This window comes from Odocoileus virginianus, chromosome 5 (genome assembly GCF_023699985.2).
Source record: "Odocoileus virginianus isolate 20LAN1187 ecotype Illinois chromosome 5, Ovbor_1.2, whole genome shotgun sequence".
Classification (NCBI taxonomy): Eukaryota; Metazoa; Chordata; class Mammalia; order Artiodactyla; family Cervidae; genus Odocoileus; species Odocoileus virginianus.
The window spans coordinates 90211315-90226825 of record NC_069678.1 but is presented as its reverse complement, the minus strand read 5'-3'; positions in this window follow the sequence as shown (position 1 = coordinate 90226825).

Here is a 15511-nt window from a genome sequence, read left to right as displayed (position 1 = left end):
AAATAACAAAATGGTTAAGACTCAGCGCCTCCATTGCAGGGGGTGCAGTTTCAATCTCTGGTCCAGGAACTAAGAGATCTCTGGTCCAGCCCATAGGCTGCATGGTTTGACCAAAAAAATTTTAAAAATAAAATTAGTGGTAGAGAAGATGGTGAATGTCAATTACAGCTCATAGACAAAATGTAGCAAGAGAGGCTATAGTTCATTTCACCAAACCCTACTCTTGTAAGTTTAGAATTGGTCAGAATTGTGACCAGCCAGGGTCCTGAAGAAGCTATGCCTAGACAGAGTGAATTTAATATGAGAAGAAAGCAGAGCTGACTGGGGCAAGGGTGAACTGTAGACGCTCCATCTGTGTAAACACCCACCCCGCCAAGTTGTGTTGGTTGATAACAATTCACAATTGCTGTATTAGTCTGCTTGGGCTACCATACAAAAGATTACAGCCGGAGTGGCTTAAACAGTAGAAATTTATTTTCTCAGTTCTGTAGACTAAAGATCAAGGTGCCAACAAAGTTCAGTTCCTGGTGAGAGCTCTTTCCCAGGGTTACAGATGGCTGACTTGTCACTATCTCCTTACTTGGCCTTTCCTCAGAATGTGGAGACAGAGAAAGAAAAAGACGGAGGGAGGGAGAGAGTTATATCTTCCTTTTCTCTTATAAGGCCTCTCATTCCATCATGAAGGCAAACCCTCATGACCTAATCCAATCCTAATTATCTCCCAAAAGCCCTGTCTCCAAGTATAATCATACTGGTGGTTAGGGATTCAGTATATGAATTTGGGTAGAGGACACAAACAGTCAGCCCAGAACAGCTACCTTCTTTTCTAGAGAATTATCATCCCCTCACCTGAGAAGCTGCACTCCACCTTGACCAATAACTCATTCACACAGGGATACAAAAGACTGGTTCTTTTGCCTCAATGGGTTAACTAATTCTGATGTCCATTTTGTGCTCCAGAGCTTTCTTGTAGAACCAGTTGAGACTGCATTCTCGCCAGCTTTTTTTTTTTTTTCTCGCCAGCTTTTTATTCTGTCCCATCCTGCTTCTCTCACACCCTGTCCAGAAATCACTCTCCCAATAAGTCCCTTGAACAAGAATCCCTATCTCAGATTCTGCATCTAGGGAACCTAAGTGAAGCCTGTGTACATTACTCAGAATTTTTGTATGATCTTAGGAAGAGGGAGAGTCCCCCAAAACATTTCTGAAGTTGACTTTTTGACCAGAGCGAGTGAGGGCTTACATGATATTTATCAAATGTAGAGAAATGTATCACTTCTTACATGTGACTGTTATAGAGTAAAATTCACACCTGTTACCAAAGTGTGTCTCTTGTCCTCTGGTTTACACCACACTCCTTCCAGTAGATGGATTTATTTTGAACAAAGTACGTCTTTTCATTGCGTGATGCAAGTCAGTACTTTTTAAAAAATACACAGTGTGATAGGAAGATGTCTCAACAGCAAGGGACCTTCTGCCAGAACCATGGTTAATTGAATGACTGTCCCCCTCCTCAAGCTTCCATGTCTCCAGTTTCATTTGCTTCTGCCAGTCAGAACCCATTTGCTTGGCACACTCTGACGGACCTTCACTGACTATAGTTTACCCTTTGGCCCTATCTTTGCCTCATAGGCTGGTCATGACATTCAACCACTGCTGTTTATTAGATGTCCTTGGTTTCATCTCCCAATGCTGCCCTTGCCTCCTTGATTACATCTGAAATATGCTACCTGCCCCTCTGGAACAAGCCCTGATAGTCCCCAGGTTTTGGTCTTATTAAGCTCACATTGTATAAAACATTCTCTTCCACATTCGAGTCCCATTCTTCTCAACCTTGGTGGTACTTCTGAGGCTGTTCATGTTGGGCAAATACATCATTTAAACAGTTCATTTTTTTGTCTTGCATATTTTATTGATGGTTAGACACTTGAAGTCATAAGCAGCATTTCTAAATCCTTATCCTTTTGTACAAAGCACCTTTCTATATCACATCTTTGGCCTTCATAGTACCTACTTTTACTTCAGCCTGGATGTTTATCTTTCCTCTATTCTTTTTTTTTTTTTTTTTTTTGACCACACCATACAGCTTGCAGGATCTTAGTTCCCTGAGCAGGGATCAAACCAGTGCTCTTGGCGGTGAAAGCAGGGAGTCCCAGTTGCTGTTCTGCCAGGTAATTCCCTCATCACATTTCTATTTAGCACCTTCTATGTCAGGTCAGGAAGCTTTCTTCCAAACACATGTTTCTTGGATGTCTGTAAAATGATCTCTGTGCTTACCAGTGATTTTTGTCATGTTTCAGAAAACTCAGTGCCTTCAACTTGGAGACACACGCAAATAGTGGTTAAAGTCTTGTGTTTGGACATAAAACAAGTGAAAGTTTTGATCCTGGCTCGACCACTGACTAGCTGGAAGACCATGACCAAGATGCTCAACGTTTTTGAGTCTTCGTTTCATTATCTACAAAATGGGAAATAATAGCACTTACCTCAGAGAGTTGTGAGGATGAAATGAGATAAAACAAAGTGCTTAGTCTAGTGCCTGACATACAGTATGCATTTAATAAATGATATTACTAATATGCATTCACCATCTTCAAAGGCAGTTCTTCAACCTCCAGAGTTACCTGTCAGTTATGCAAAGGACCAATCAATGTGTGGTAAAAAAATGTCCATGAGAGCTATCCACCACTGTGGGAGTGGATGTACGAAGGAAGTACCAGAAGGAAGTTCATTACAGGAGAGGCTGGGTCAGAGGGAAGTGAGGCCAGACAGAATTAAGGGTATAAATCAAAGCATAGAAGCAGGAAGGCAACCATCCGAGTCTCATCTGGAGAGGCAGGACAGGGGAGAAAGCCAGGGATGGATGATGTTATGTTTGGGATAACCACAGAAAGATTAAGGTACAAATGGATGGACTGCACGGATTCAGAATGGAAACCCCGAAAAGCAGTATCTTTCCTGACCGAGGTACCCTGAGGTGATAGAAGCAGTCTTAGAGGAAAAGAGCCAGGACGGATAAAAAACCTTCGCAACCTTCAAATTCTCTTTTCTGCTTCCCCACTACTGATCTGGGAAAAAGAAGTTTGGATTTCAGTTAGAAGGTTTTGAGATCGAACCAGTCCTAGGGAAGAGGTTAAGTTAATAATCAGGAACCTAGAGACTGGACAGAGTCTATGACTACATCTGTGCTCCAAGCCTTAGTTTCTCCTTCTGGAAAAAAGACTTGTCCTTGGAAAATATCCCCACCCCCCATCCCTGGGTTGTGGGATTGGCCGAAAACACAAACACCAGAGCTGGCTGGTGTTTTTAGCAGTAGGTTCCAGCATCCTGGAAGTTGTCAGACAAATGACACCTTTCTCTTCCTTGCATTACTCCAAGGACCAAAGTGGTCACATCTGCTGACTGCCAAACCACAACTCTTCTTGCAGGTCCCACAGGAGCTGATGCAGCCACAGTAGAATTGAAGTGGTCCATAATTAAGGAATCAACCTGCCTGACTTCAGACTCTACTACAAAGCCACAGTCATCAAGACAGTATGGTACTGGCACAAAGACAGAAATATAGATCAATGGAACAGAATAGAAAGCCCAGAGATAAATCCACGAACCTATGGTCACCTTATCTTTGACAAAGGAGGCAAGGATATACAATGGAAAAAAGACAACCTCTTAAACAAGTGGTGCTGGGAAAACTGGTCAACCACCTGTAAAAGAATGAAACTAGAACACTTTCTAACACCATACACAAAAATAAACTCAAAATGGATTAAAGATCTAAATGTAAGACCAGAAACTATAAAACTCCTAGAGGATAACATAGGCAAAACACTCTCCGACATAAATCACAGCAGGATCCTCTATGACCCACATCCCAGAATATTGGAAATAAAAGCAAAAATAAAGCAAATGGGACCTAATGAAACTTAAAAGCTTTTGCACAACAAAGGAAACTATAAGCAAGGTGAAAAGACAGCCCTCAGATTGGGAGAAAATAATAGCAAATGAAGCAACAGACAAAGGATTAATCTCAAAAATATACAAGCAACTCCTGCATCTCAATTCCAGAAAAATAAACGACCCAATCAAAAAATGGGCCAAAGAACTAAACAGACATTTCTCCAAAGAAGACATACAGATGGCTAACAAACACATGAAAAGATGCTCAACATCACTCATTATCAGAGCAAAACCACAATGAGGTACCATTACACACCAGTCAGGATGGCTGCTATCCAAAAGTCTACAAGCAATAAATGCTGGAGAGGGTGTGGAGAAAAGGGAACCCTGTTACACTGTTGGTGGGAATGCAAACTAGTACAGCTGCTATGGAGAACAGTGTGGAGATTCCTTAAAAAACTGGAAATAGAACTGTCATATGACCCAGCAATCCCACTTCTGGGCATACACACCGAGGAAACCAGATCTGAAAGAGACACATGCACCCCAATGTTCATTGCAGCACTGTTTATAATAGCCAGGACATGGAAGCAACCTAGATGCCCATCAGCAGACGAATGGATAAGGAAGCTATGGTACATATACACCGTGGAATATTACTCAGCCATTAAAAAGAATTCATTTGAATCAGTTCTAATGAGATGGATGAAGCTGGAGCCCATTACAGAGTGAAGTAAGCCAGAAAGATAAAGACCATTACAGTATACTAACACATATATATGGAATTTAGAAAGATGGTAACAATAACCCTATATGCAAAACAGAAAAAGAGACACAGATGTACAGAACAGACTTTTGGACTCTGTGGGAGAAGGCGAGGGTGGGATGTTTCGAGAGAACAGCATTGAAACATGTATATTATCAAGTGTGAAACAGATCATCAGCCCAGGTTGGGTGCTTGAGACAAGTGCGTGGGCCTGGTGCACTGGGAAGACCCAGAAGGATCGGGTGGAGAGGGAGGTGGGAGGGGGGATCGGGATGGGGAATACATGTAACTCCATGGCTGATTCATGTCAATGTATGACAAAAACCACTACAACATTGTAAAGTAATTAGCCTCCAACTAATGAAAATAAATGGAAAAAAAAAAAGAAGTGGTCCATAATTAGAGACCTATTGCTACCTTGAACTATCTGAAACTGACAGCCCCAAGCATGTCACTGGCTCGTAATTGCTATTTACCACCTATGACTCTTTCAACCTCTTGCCCAGAGGCAGGGGGATGGACCTGATGACTTTTAGAGAATTCCAGTGGCCCAAGAAGCACATAATCATTAAATACAGTGATTCTGGGATCCTTTAGGAAAAGTCAAAGAGGACTTATGAGAATTCTCCACAAACATCAGAAATATCATTTGTGCCATCTGACTTTTGATCCCCAGGGAGATTAAATAGAACTAGGAAACCTGGTGTACCCCCTCCCAGGGCTTGGAAAAATAAAGGAATTCAGAGCTCAGTTAAGCTCTGCCTTATCTGTCCCCCTCCCATTCTCATTGCAAACCCATATTCCACCTGGAACCCACCCCTAATTTTCCCATCACATGGTAAGGCTCTGAACCAGCAGAAGTTGATGAACTCTTTTGCTTGGGGCCCTTTAATCTGATGGTTCCTGCTCCAAAGGACCCTCTTCTATATCCCTGCTCCTTCATCTATCTAGGGCTTTGGACGGCAGAGACAAGACAACAGACAAACGTGCCCTGACTCCATCCACCCAGAACTGATGTTTGGATTGCTCAGAGTCTGGGCTGAAAGCCCATCCCCAGCCTGGTCCTCTCTGCTCATCCTCTGAAAGCATTTGCTTCCCTGATGCTTCTCCTGCCATGAGAAAGTGTGGCAGGCCAGCTTGCTGCTGGCATCTGCCACGATGTAGCGTAACAGCAGCACTAACAGCAGAAATAATCATCGTGACAACAACGGCTTGGTCCACATACGGAAGGTACTTGTCATCTGCCCAGGAGCCTCCTGGCCTGGGGCTTGACTGCGACAATGTACCTGGCCCCTGGCCCACACTGTCACAGTCGCACATCAGATTCCTCTGAATGGTTGACACTATCATTACTGCCACCACCATTCTTGATTAACTATTCATTTATTCCTGAAAAACACATTCACTGAGGACAAACTGCATGCCAGGTACTGTGCAAGATTCTAAAGGAGTTACAAAGGTTAACAGTTTCAAGGGGGAGTCCCCAGGGAGAAAGAGAGACTTCAACCAATAATTCCAATATAAGATTGCACAGAGTGCTTTTAGGTGGATGGATTCTCAGTGCCTAGAAGAATGATTGGTCATATAGTGAGTGCTCAACAAATACATTTCAATGCATAATGAATGAATGAGTGAATGGATGGATCGATTGGTTAATTTTTAGTGAATTAATTAATATACAAAGAGCTTTGGGACCTGAGAGTGGGGAAAAGAGTAATTTTATTGGAAAGACATCAAGGAAGGCTCCAGAAGGGATGATGTTCAAGGTGAATTTTGAAAGCTTAAAAGGCAGCACAGTGTATTAGTTAAGAGCATGGAGTCTAGATTCAGAGTGCTTGGGTTTGAATACCAATTCTGTGTGATTTGAGGTAGGTTACTTAACTTCTCTGTGCCTTCATTCCCCTATCTGTAAAATGTTTACCTTCCTTATGGAGTTGTTGTAAAGATTACATTAATATTTTTAAGATGCTTAGGACATAGAACTACTACTGCATAAATAACAGCACACAGTACTACATAAGTGTGTCGTAAATAAAAACAACTGACTGAGAACTCATCAGGCTAACAGGGAAGAAAGTTAAGGATGTAAAGAAGAGCATTCCAAACAATGTAATGATATTGGGGTTCCCAAAAGATGGCATCTTCGAGAAATGATGGGAAGGCAGCTGGGGGCAGGGGTGTGCCAGGGGATCTTGAGCATCAGGGTAAGGGGCATGGTGAAACATTGTGCTTTAAAATAAACTTTTTGTTTTGGAATAAATTTTAGATTTACAGAAAACTTGCAAAGTAGTGCTGAAAGTTCCAAAACATGCTTCCCTTAGTTTTCCCAAATGGGAACACCCTAAAGGGAGCCACTGCTTTTAAGGCAAGAGCACGACCTAGTCAGTGATACACTGGAGAAAAGTTGTTGTAACCGTTGTGAAGAGGAAGAACTGGAGGGAGAGACTTGAGCCCAGAAGACCAATGACGAGGCCGTTAGCATCATCTGGTAGGGAATTACGCAGTCAGGACAGGGGCTGCTAAGGAAGGCCTGGACGTGAGAAAACTTCTGAATCAGAGCAGCTGGCTATAAATGCTCTGCAAGAGAAAGGAGCAAGAGCAGAGTCAGAAGACGCAGGCGCTGGGCTGGGTGGTCTGCTCTTTGAGGCAAGTAGCTGTCATGTGAGGGACTTGGCATCACCCGCAATCTCCCTGGCGAGGTCAGCAGGCTGGCAGGTCTGAGGAGTTCCAATGGCTGTGTGGAGCCCAAGGTAGGATGAGTAGAGGCCAGGGCTCCTTTCCAATACCCTGGGCCCACGTTTTGTGCACTGCTCTGGCTCCAGCGGAAGCTGATGAAGCTCTCCTTTTTTCATGACCTGTTAGATCTGCTCCACTTCCTTGCCTTCATCTGAGCCCAGATGAGACCGGGGAATTGATGGAGGTTCATGTGTGATTTAGGATGTTATTCATTTGTACTGATAGTATGATGTAATGGTTAAGTCCATGGGTGATTTGCCCCAAGCAGACTGGATTCAAATCTCAGATTTGACACTTAACTATATAACCTTAGTTAGATTACTTGACTTCTCTGTGCCTCAATTTTCTAATCTGTAAAACATATGTAGTAATAATATCTGCCTATAAAGATGGTATAAGAATTAAATGAATTAATTTACATATGAAGAGAATATATAACAGCTTTTAAGACACATTAAATCCTATGTGTATATTTAAATTGTTTGATTATTGTGCTTAAATTAAATGTGTTTTGGTTATTTAATACTGCTACTGTTTCCATTTTCTATGAGAAAAATTGAACAGAATGCAAGCTTCCTATGCGCAAAGTTTGTATCGCTGCCTCTGTATCCTCAGCACATATTTAAAGGTAGCTGTAACTGTATCACTTGATATTTACCGAATACTTTTGAATGAGTGAGTGAGTGATACTTCACCTGCAGGGTATGTGCTGTGTACAGGTGCTAATTCAGAAGCACTTCAGTAGAACTTTTCCATGGCCAAACAACTTCCATTTCAATGTTTGTAATTGTCCCACTTAACGTGTCAATATTTTCATAAGATGTCTAAAAAAGAAACTTAAAGCAGCAGCTGCACACTTGAGGTCTGTTCTGCATAGAGGGCTATTTGGCAGCAAAGAGCAGAAATGTGCCCAATCCAGCTTAATAAAGGGTTGTTTACATTGGAAGAACACAGGGAAAACTCACTGAACCCACTTCCAACAGGTACACTCAATAGTATACTTGGGAACTAGGAAATCATCAGGCAGCAACTCCCCTCACTTCTGTCTCTTAGAGCCTCCTGATTTCCTGCCCCTGTGTTTTCTTCATGTCTGCTCCATTCTTCTCTCAGAGAACTTATTTCCTCTGTTTCCACATACACTACTACGGCCCCAATACATGTGAAGTGAGAAAGAATCTGGCCCAGCTTTAAGCAAATGTTCCTACTTCCATCTAATCATCTATGATCAGTTGGTAGGATTGAGAGATTCAGAGGAATTCTCCTTTTGGAAGCAGATACACATGCGAAGACTATGAAGTTCATCTCCTTTCCCTGAAATTAATGATGAGTACTGACAACGTATCTGCCATTATAGGTGAGATTTCTTTTTTGAGAGTAGGAGATAAGCCCAGACATGTTCTTAGAACCCAAGAAATGTCCCTTGCCCAGGCACTCCACCTGGCTTGGCTGAGTTCAGCTGCTGCCAGCCTGGTTTCTGCTACTTCTAAGCTCAGTTTCCAGAACACAGTCGCCTTCACCACAATGTCTGACCGTGCCACGAGAACAAGGACCAGAGCTGTTTTTGACCTCTTAACCCAAGAGAGGAGATAAACCTTTCCTAGACCTATGTCAACAGACCTTCCCTCCCCAAATTGTCAGATCTCAAGTAGAGGGCTTGAGGTGAAGTGGGAGGGCCAGGTTTGGGGAAGTAGCCTATTCTAGCCTGTGCTTTATATTAGCTATATTTTGCAGTGTTTCCCAATTTTACATTCAGTGGATACAAACAGTGACCCTGCAGATCTGAAACTTTTATTCCCGTTACACAGATGAGAAATATTGAAGTTGGAGGAGGTGAGGTGACTTGTCCAAAGTCGTACTATTAAACTGTGATCTGAGACTGGAACCAAGGTCTGTTAGAGGCCCAGCCCAGAGTTCCACTGTACCGCTCTACCTGGCAATGGTTTGGAGAGTGAGATTGTTTCTGGGGAGAATACAGAAGGCCAAAGCTTGCAGGTGGCTGGAGATGCAGAGAATTAACTCAGCATCTCAGCCCCTCAAGGATGGATGGCCTGATGAAACTGGTCAGGGATTGTAGAGAATGAGGAATCGATCTGCCATTTCATGTGAAAATGGATTGTAGCCCCAACCTGTGTGTGTCAATGGAGCTGATTAGCACTTGCGTGAGTCTCCCGCCTTCGATTGGCAGGTGAGAATCATTCTGGGAGCAGCAGGGAGCCAGCCCTCTCCCACCTCCATCCCCACCAGTTTCTTCCCTCTCTAGAGCTTTCTCCCCCTCCCCGCCACCTGAAGTCTCCAAACCTCCTCCAGCTGCCAGGCCTAATGTGTGCTCAGAGCACCTCTAACTGCTTTTGACCAAAGAGGCGGCATGGCTGGTACTTACCTCATTCAGCTATGCTAGGTGCAGCTAGCCGATAGAAAGGCAGATGGCCTTTCCAAAATGCACTGCCTGCTTGGAGGATCCAGTGTGAGTGAGTAGGTGCAGGGTTCAAGTTGCAGCTTACATCATGCAATGGGAAAAGCAAGGGCTCTGCCATATATTGACCATGTGACCTTGGGCAAATCATTTACCCTTCTGGGCTCTGTTTTCCATATGTATGTGTGTGTGTGATGGTTAATTTTGTGTGTCAACTTGGCTGAGCTAAGAGATGCCTAGATAGCTGGTAAACATTTCTGAGTCTGTGAGGGGGTTTACAGGAGAGATTAGCATTTGAATCAGTAGACTGAGTAAAGAAGATCTACCTTTACCAGCATGCAATCTGTTGATGGGCCCAAATTGAATAAAAAGACAAAGGAAGGGTAAGTTCTCTTGCTCTGTTCTTGAGCCGAGACATCCATTTTATCCTGTCCTTAAACATCAGAGCTCCTGGTGGTCAGGCTTTTGGTCTCAGGCTGGATTATACCACCAGCATTCCTGGTGCTTCAGCTTGCTAACAGCTTACTGTGAGACTTCTCAGCCTCCATAACCATGTGAGCTAATTACTACAATAAATCTCCTCATATATATGTCTATATACATCCTATTGATTCTGTTCTCTGGAGCACCCTGAAAAATACAATATGGGATAAAAATAGCCTTCTCTCTAGGTTGTTTGAATTAAAAAAGGAAGTGTGTGAAAAAGCATTTTGCAGACCCTGACACATAGGAACTAAAAAATGTTATTTGGAAATTGACTCTCCACTCTCTGCAAGAGGCACCCACTCTGGGAAGCCCTCTCTGGCTGATCCAACTTCTGTCTCTCTTATCATCTCTTTAGGGTCATGTATAAGTGACAGCAAGTGCCTGAGTGTTTTCCCTGACCTGGAGAAGTTCTGCCTCCAGGAAAACTCAGCCCTTAGTATTGGGTTGCCTTTGGGTAAGTAAACTGTAGAGTTCCATCAAGGGAACCAGACAGGCTCAGATTCATTCCCCTCCCACAACAAGGTCCATCTAGACTTAGACATTCTATCATAAGCTTGTCACATGGTATCTAAGGATGCCCTTGGCATTCTTACACCTGCCAGGCTGTGACCTCTTCCACTGCTTCAAATTGTACATGGTCCACATGGCAGAATTCCTTCATTAGTTTTCTCTCCTGTTCTTCCAAGGCTGGAGCTCTGCCCAGTTGGTAGTGGCCTTGATTTTCTGCTTGATTTTGCCACTTCTCTTTAGGAGCCTGGACTTTTCTACTGATGGCTGGTCTTCTGTCTCAAGTTGCTTATGCCTTCTGTTACAGAGCTTGGCCTCATTTTTGCTTGAGTTTCATACTTCCGGACCACCAAAGGTCTCTGAAGCTACATCAAGAAAGGGGAGCATCTTCTTGAGTTCCCAAATTTGGAAAATGTGACTAAGTTCTGATATTGACTCCAAGGGCTGTGGTGGCAGATGAAGATTGTGGTCAAAACCATGGACAGAATCAACAGGGTACAGGGTTCCTGGGGTTGAGAATGAATTCAGTGGCTCTGATTTCACGCTGAAGCAGTGAGTAGGGAGTGGCACACAGCAGTTAGCACCATGGACAGATGCCACAGTCTCTGTTGTCTTGGAAGTAGTGTTTAAGACCTGGATTATTCATGATTCTTCCAACCACAAAAAATTGGAAGCCTACTTCAAACTAGCTTAAGCTAGTCTTTGAATTACCCAGATGAGTGAGATGGCAGCACTCAGTCCTGAGACTTGATGCAATAAGCAGTGGGAAGTAATAGGCACATCCCCCTTTACCTTAAAACAAGATGTGGTTTCTTTAACAGACATGAGGCTATTTAAGTTATCTATTTCTTCTTGAGTAATTCAAGGAAATCACATTTTTATCCATGCTGTCAAATTTATTAGAGATTGTTTGTGGTACCCACTTATTATTCTTTTAATTTTTCTAGGATTTATAGTGATAACCTTTCTCTGTTTCCTGACATTGGTACTGATAATTTGTATCTTCTCTCCATTTAAAGGCAACACATTCCAGAATTCTTGCCTGTAGAATCCCATGGACAGAGGAGCCTGGCAGGCTACAGTCCATGGGGTTGCAAGAGTTGGATACAACCTAGCAACTAAACCACCACCTCCACTTTTCATTAGTCTGACTAGAGGTTTATAAATGTCATGGATTTTTTTTCATTATTTCTGCCACTGTCTCTGTTGTGCCAGTTTAGAACATTATCATTTCAATGTTGCAGCCTCATAAGAAGTGTTTATGCCCTAGTCTCCCACTCCAGCACAATCTGTACAGAGCTGCCAAATGAAGCATCCTAAAAGGCCTTTCCTATGAAGACTTTTAATGGCTCTACATCACTTTTGAATAATTTCCAGGCCCCCTCACTTGACATTCAAGGCTCTCCTCCACCATCTGACAAGCATTCAAATCACCAGAATTGCCCACTCCTCCCCTGCATAAGTCCTCCTCTTTTCCAGCCAAACACATCTATTTGTCATTCCTATTAATTATAGGTGATTTCTCAGCTCTGTGCTTCTACAACTCTTCAACTGTTAGCTGAAGAAAGAACACCAGACCTGGAGTCTGAAGACCAAGGTTGAAATCAATTTCTTCACCTGAAAAATGGCATAATAATGCTTGTTACCAAGTCATTCCTAATTTGTTCAGCAAGTACTTGGAAGAATATGCCCTGAGACTTACTGCATGCTTGTGTGCATGTGTATGCACATGTTGCACATACATGATGAGAGGCAATGCTGTTGCTCCAGCATGAAGGGATATGCCCTGGAGACAAATATAAAGAATAAAAATAGGTAGCATTTATCGAGTGCTCAGTGTATTTGTTTACTGAGTGATTATTGTACTAGATTCTAAGGATATAGCAGTGAGCAACAGACAAAACTCCCTGTCCTCTTGGAGTTTACATTTAATCCCTACATTCTAATCCTACACCTAATCTTTAAAAATCTGAATCAAAGGCTGCATTTTTAATTAAAAAAATTTTCATTGTGGTAAAGTACACTTCTGCTTTATAGACTATGCCAAAGCCTTTGACCATGTGGACAACAACAAACTTTGGAAAATTCTTAAAGAGATGGGAAAGCCAGATCACCGGACCTGCCTCCTGAGAAATCTGTATGCAGGTCAGGAAGAGACAGGTAGAACTAGACATGGAACAGCAGACTAGTTCCAAATAGGAAAGGAGTACATCAAGGCTGTATATTGTCACCCTGCTTATTTAACTTATATGCAGAGTACATCATGAGAAACGCTGGGCTGGATGAAGCACAAGCTGGAATCAAGATTGCCAGGAGAAATATCAATAACCTCAAATATGCAGATGACACCACGCTTATGGCAGAAAGTAAAGAAGAACTAAAGAGCCTCTTCATGAAAGAGAAAGAGAAGAGTGAAAAAGTTGGCTTAAAACTCTACATTAAGAAAAGTAAGATCATGGCATCCAGTCCCATCACTTCATGGCAAATAGATGGGGAAACAGTGGAAACAGTGACAAACTTTATTTTGGGGGCTCCAAAATCACTGCAGATGGTGACTGCAGCCTTGAAATTAAAAGATGCTTGCTCCTTGGAAGAAAAGTTACGGCCAACCTAGACAGCATAGTAAAAAGCAGAGACGTTACTTTGCCAACAAAGGTCCGTCTAGTCAAGGCTATGGTTTTTCCAGTCGTCATGTATGGATGTGAGAGTTGGATTATAAAGAAAGCTGAGCACTGAAGAATTGGTGCTTTTGAACTGTGGTGTTGGAGAAGACTCTTGAGAGTCCCTTGGACTGCAAGGAGATCCAACCAGGCCATCCTAAAAGAAATCAGTCCTGAATATTCATGAGAAGGACTGATGTTGAAGCTGAAACTCCAATACTTTGGTCACCTGATGTGAAGAGCTGACTCACTGGAAAAGACCCTGATGCTGGGAAAGATTGAAGGCAGGAGGAGAAGGGGACAACAGAGGATGAGATGGTTGGGTGGCATGACCAACTCAATGGACATGAGTTTGAGTAAACTCTGGGAGTTGTTGGTGATGGGCAGGGAGGCCTGGCATGCTGCAGCCCATGGGATCGCAAAGAGTTGGACATAACTGAGCGACTGAACTGACCCGAACACATAAAATTGATCATGTTAGCCATTTTTAAATTATTTATATTTTTAAGTTGTGATAAAATAAACATAAAATTTGCTGCCTTAGTCTTTTTAAGTGTGCAATTCAGCAGTATTAAGTACATTCACAGTGTCATATAGCCATTACCACCATACTAAAACTCTTTTTCATCTTGCAAAATTAAAACTCCATACTCATTAAACAACTCCCCATTCCCCTTGCCCACTAGCCCCTGTGGCCACCATTCTACTTTCTGTTTCTATGAGTTTGAATTCTCTACCTCATAGAAGGGGAATCACATAGTATTTGTCTCTTTTTTTTTTTTTTCCTTTTTTCTTCCAGTATTTGTCTCCTTTTACAACTGGCTTATTTCAGTTAGTGTAATGTCCTCCAAGTTCATCAATATTGTAGCATTTTCAGAATTTTCCTCTTTTTAAAGGCTGACTAATATTCCATTGTATGCGTCCTTTATTTTTTTTTCAAAGCAAATCAATACATGTACACGGTTTTAAGATGCCAACTAGTACTATAAGTCTTATCACAAAAGACAGTAGTCATATCCCACCCCCAAGTCTTACTCCTCAAGGCAACCATTTAAAATCATTTTAGCTGTGCCTACTGGCCAAAGAATTGATGCCTGCAAACTGTGGTGCTAGACAAAACTCTTGAGAGTTCCTTGGACAGCAAGATCCAACCAGTTGATCCTAAAGGAAATCAACCCTGAACAATCATTGGAAGGACTGATGTTGAAGCTGAAACTCCAATACTTTGGTCAACTGATACGAAGAGCTGACTCATTAGAAAAGACCCTGATGCTGGGAAAGATTGAGGGCAGGAGGAGAAGGGGGCAGCAGAAGGTGAGATTGTTGGATGGCATCACCGACTCAATGAACATGAGTTTGAGCAAACTCCAGGAGATGGTGAAGGACAGGGAAGCCTGGTGAGCTGCAGTCCATGGGGTCACAAAGAGTCAGACACGACTGAACGACTGAACAACAACTGGCATTTACCTCTGAGGATCTAAATAATATGCATTTTATGCTAGGTCTTAATCTATTAGGAAAGATAATAATTTAATATACTTACAGTACATGCACATCTCTCCCTCTTACATCCTTCTAATATAATTATATAAATTTTATTAAATCAATATTCAGGGTTTACCTTATTGATTTTACATGCATAGTTCAGTGCCAAAACTAATATTATATAACCTTTCTTGTACAGATTTTTTTGTCTTCCCTCATGTTAATGACTTTGTTATTTTTTCTTTCTCCCATTTTCTGTTTCCTATATTCTGATCATGAATTCTTCTGAAACTCTTTAACAGAATGTGAAAAACCTTCTAAATGCTAATTTCCACGTGGTGACACACATCAGGTAATCTATTAATTCCACCTTTTTGTTTTTCCTAGAGGCATCCTTCCTGGAGTCTTCCATCTCCCCCCAGGATACATTTTTCCCTTGTTATTCTTGAGGGATTAGTTCAACGACCCCCACAAATACTGAAAGCCACAAACACTCAATAAATGGCATTGTATAAAATGGCACAGTATTTGCATTTAACCTACACACACTCTTCCACATAC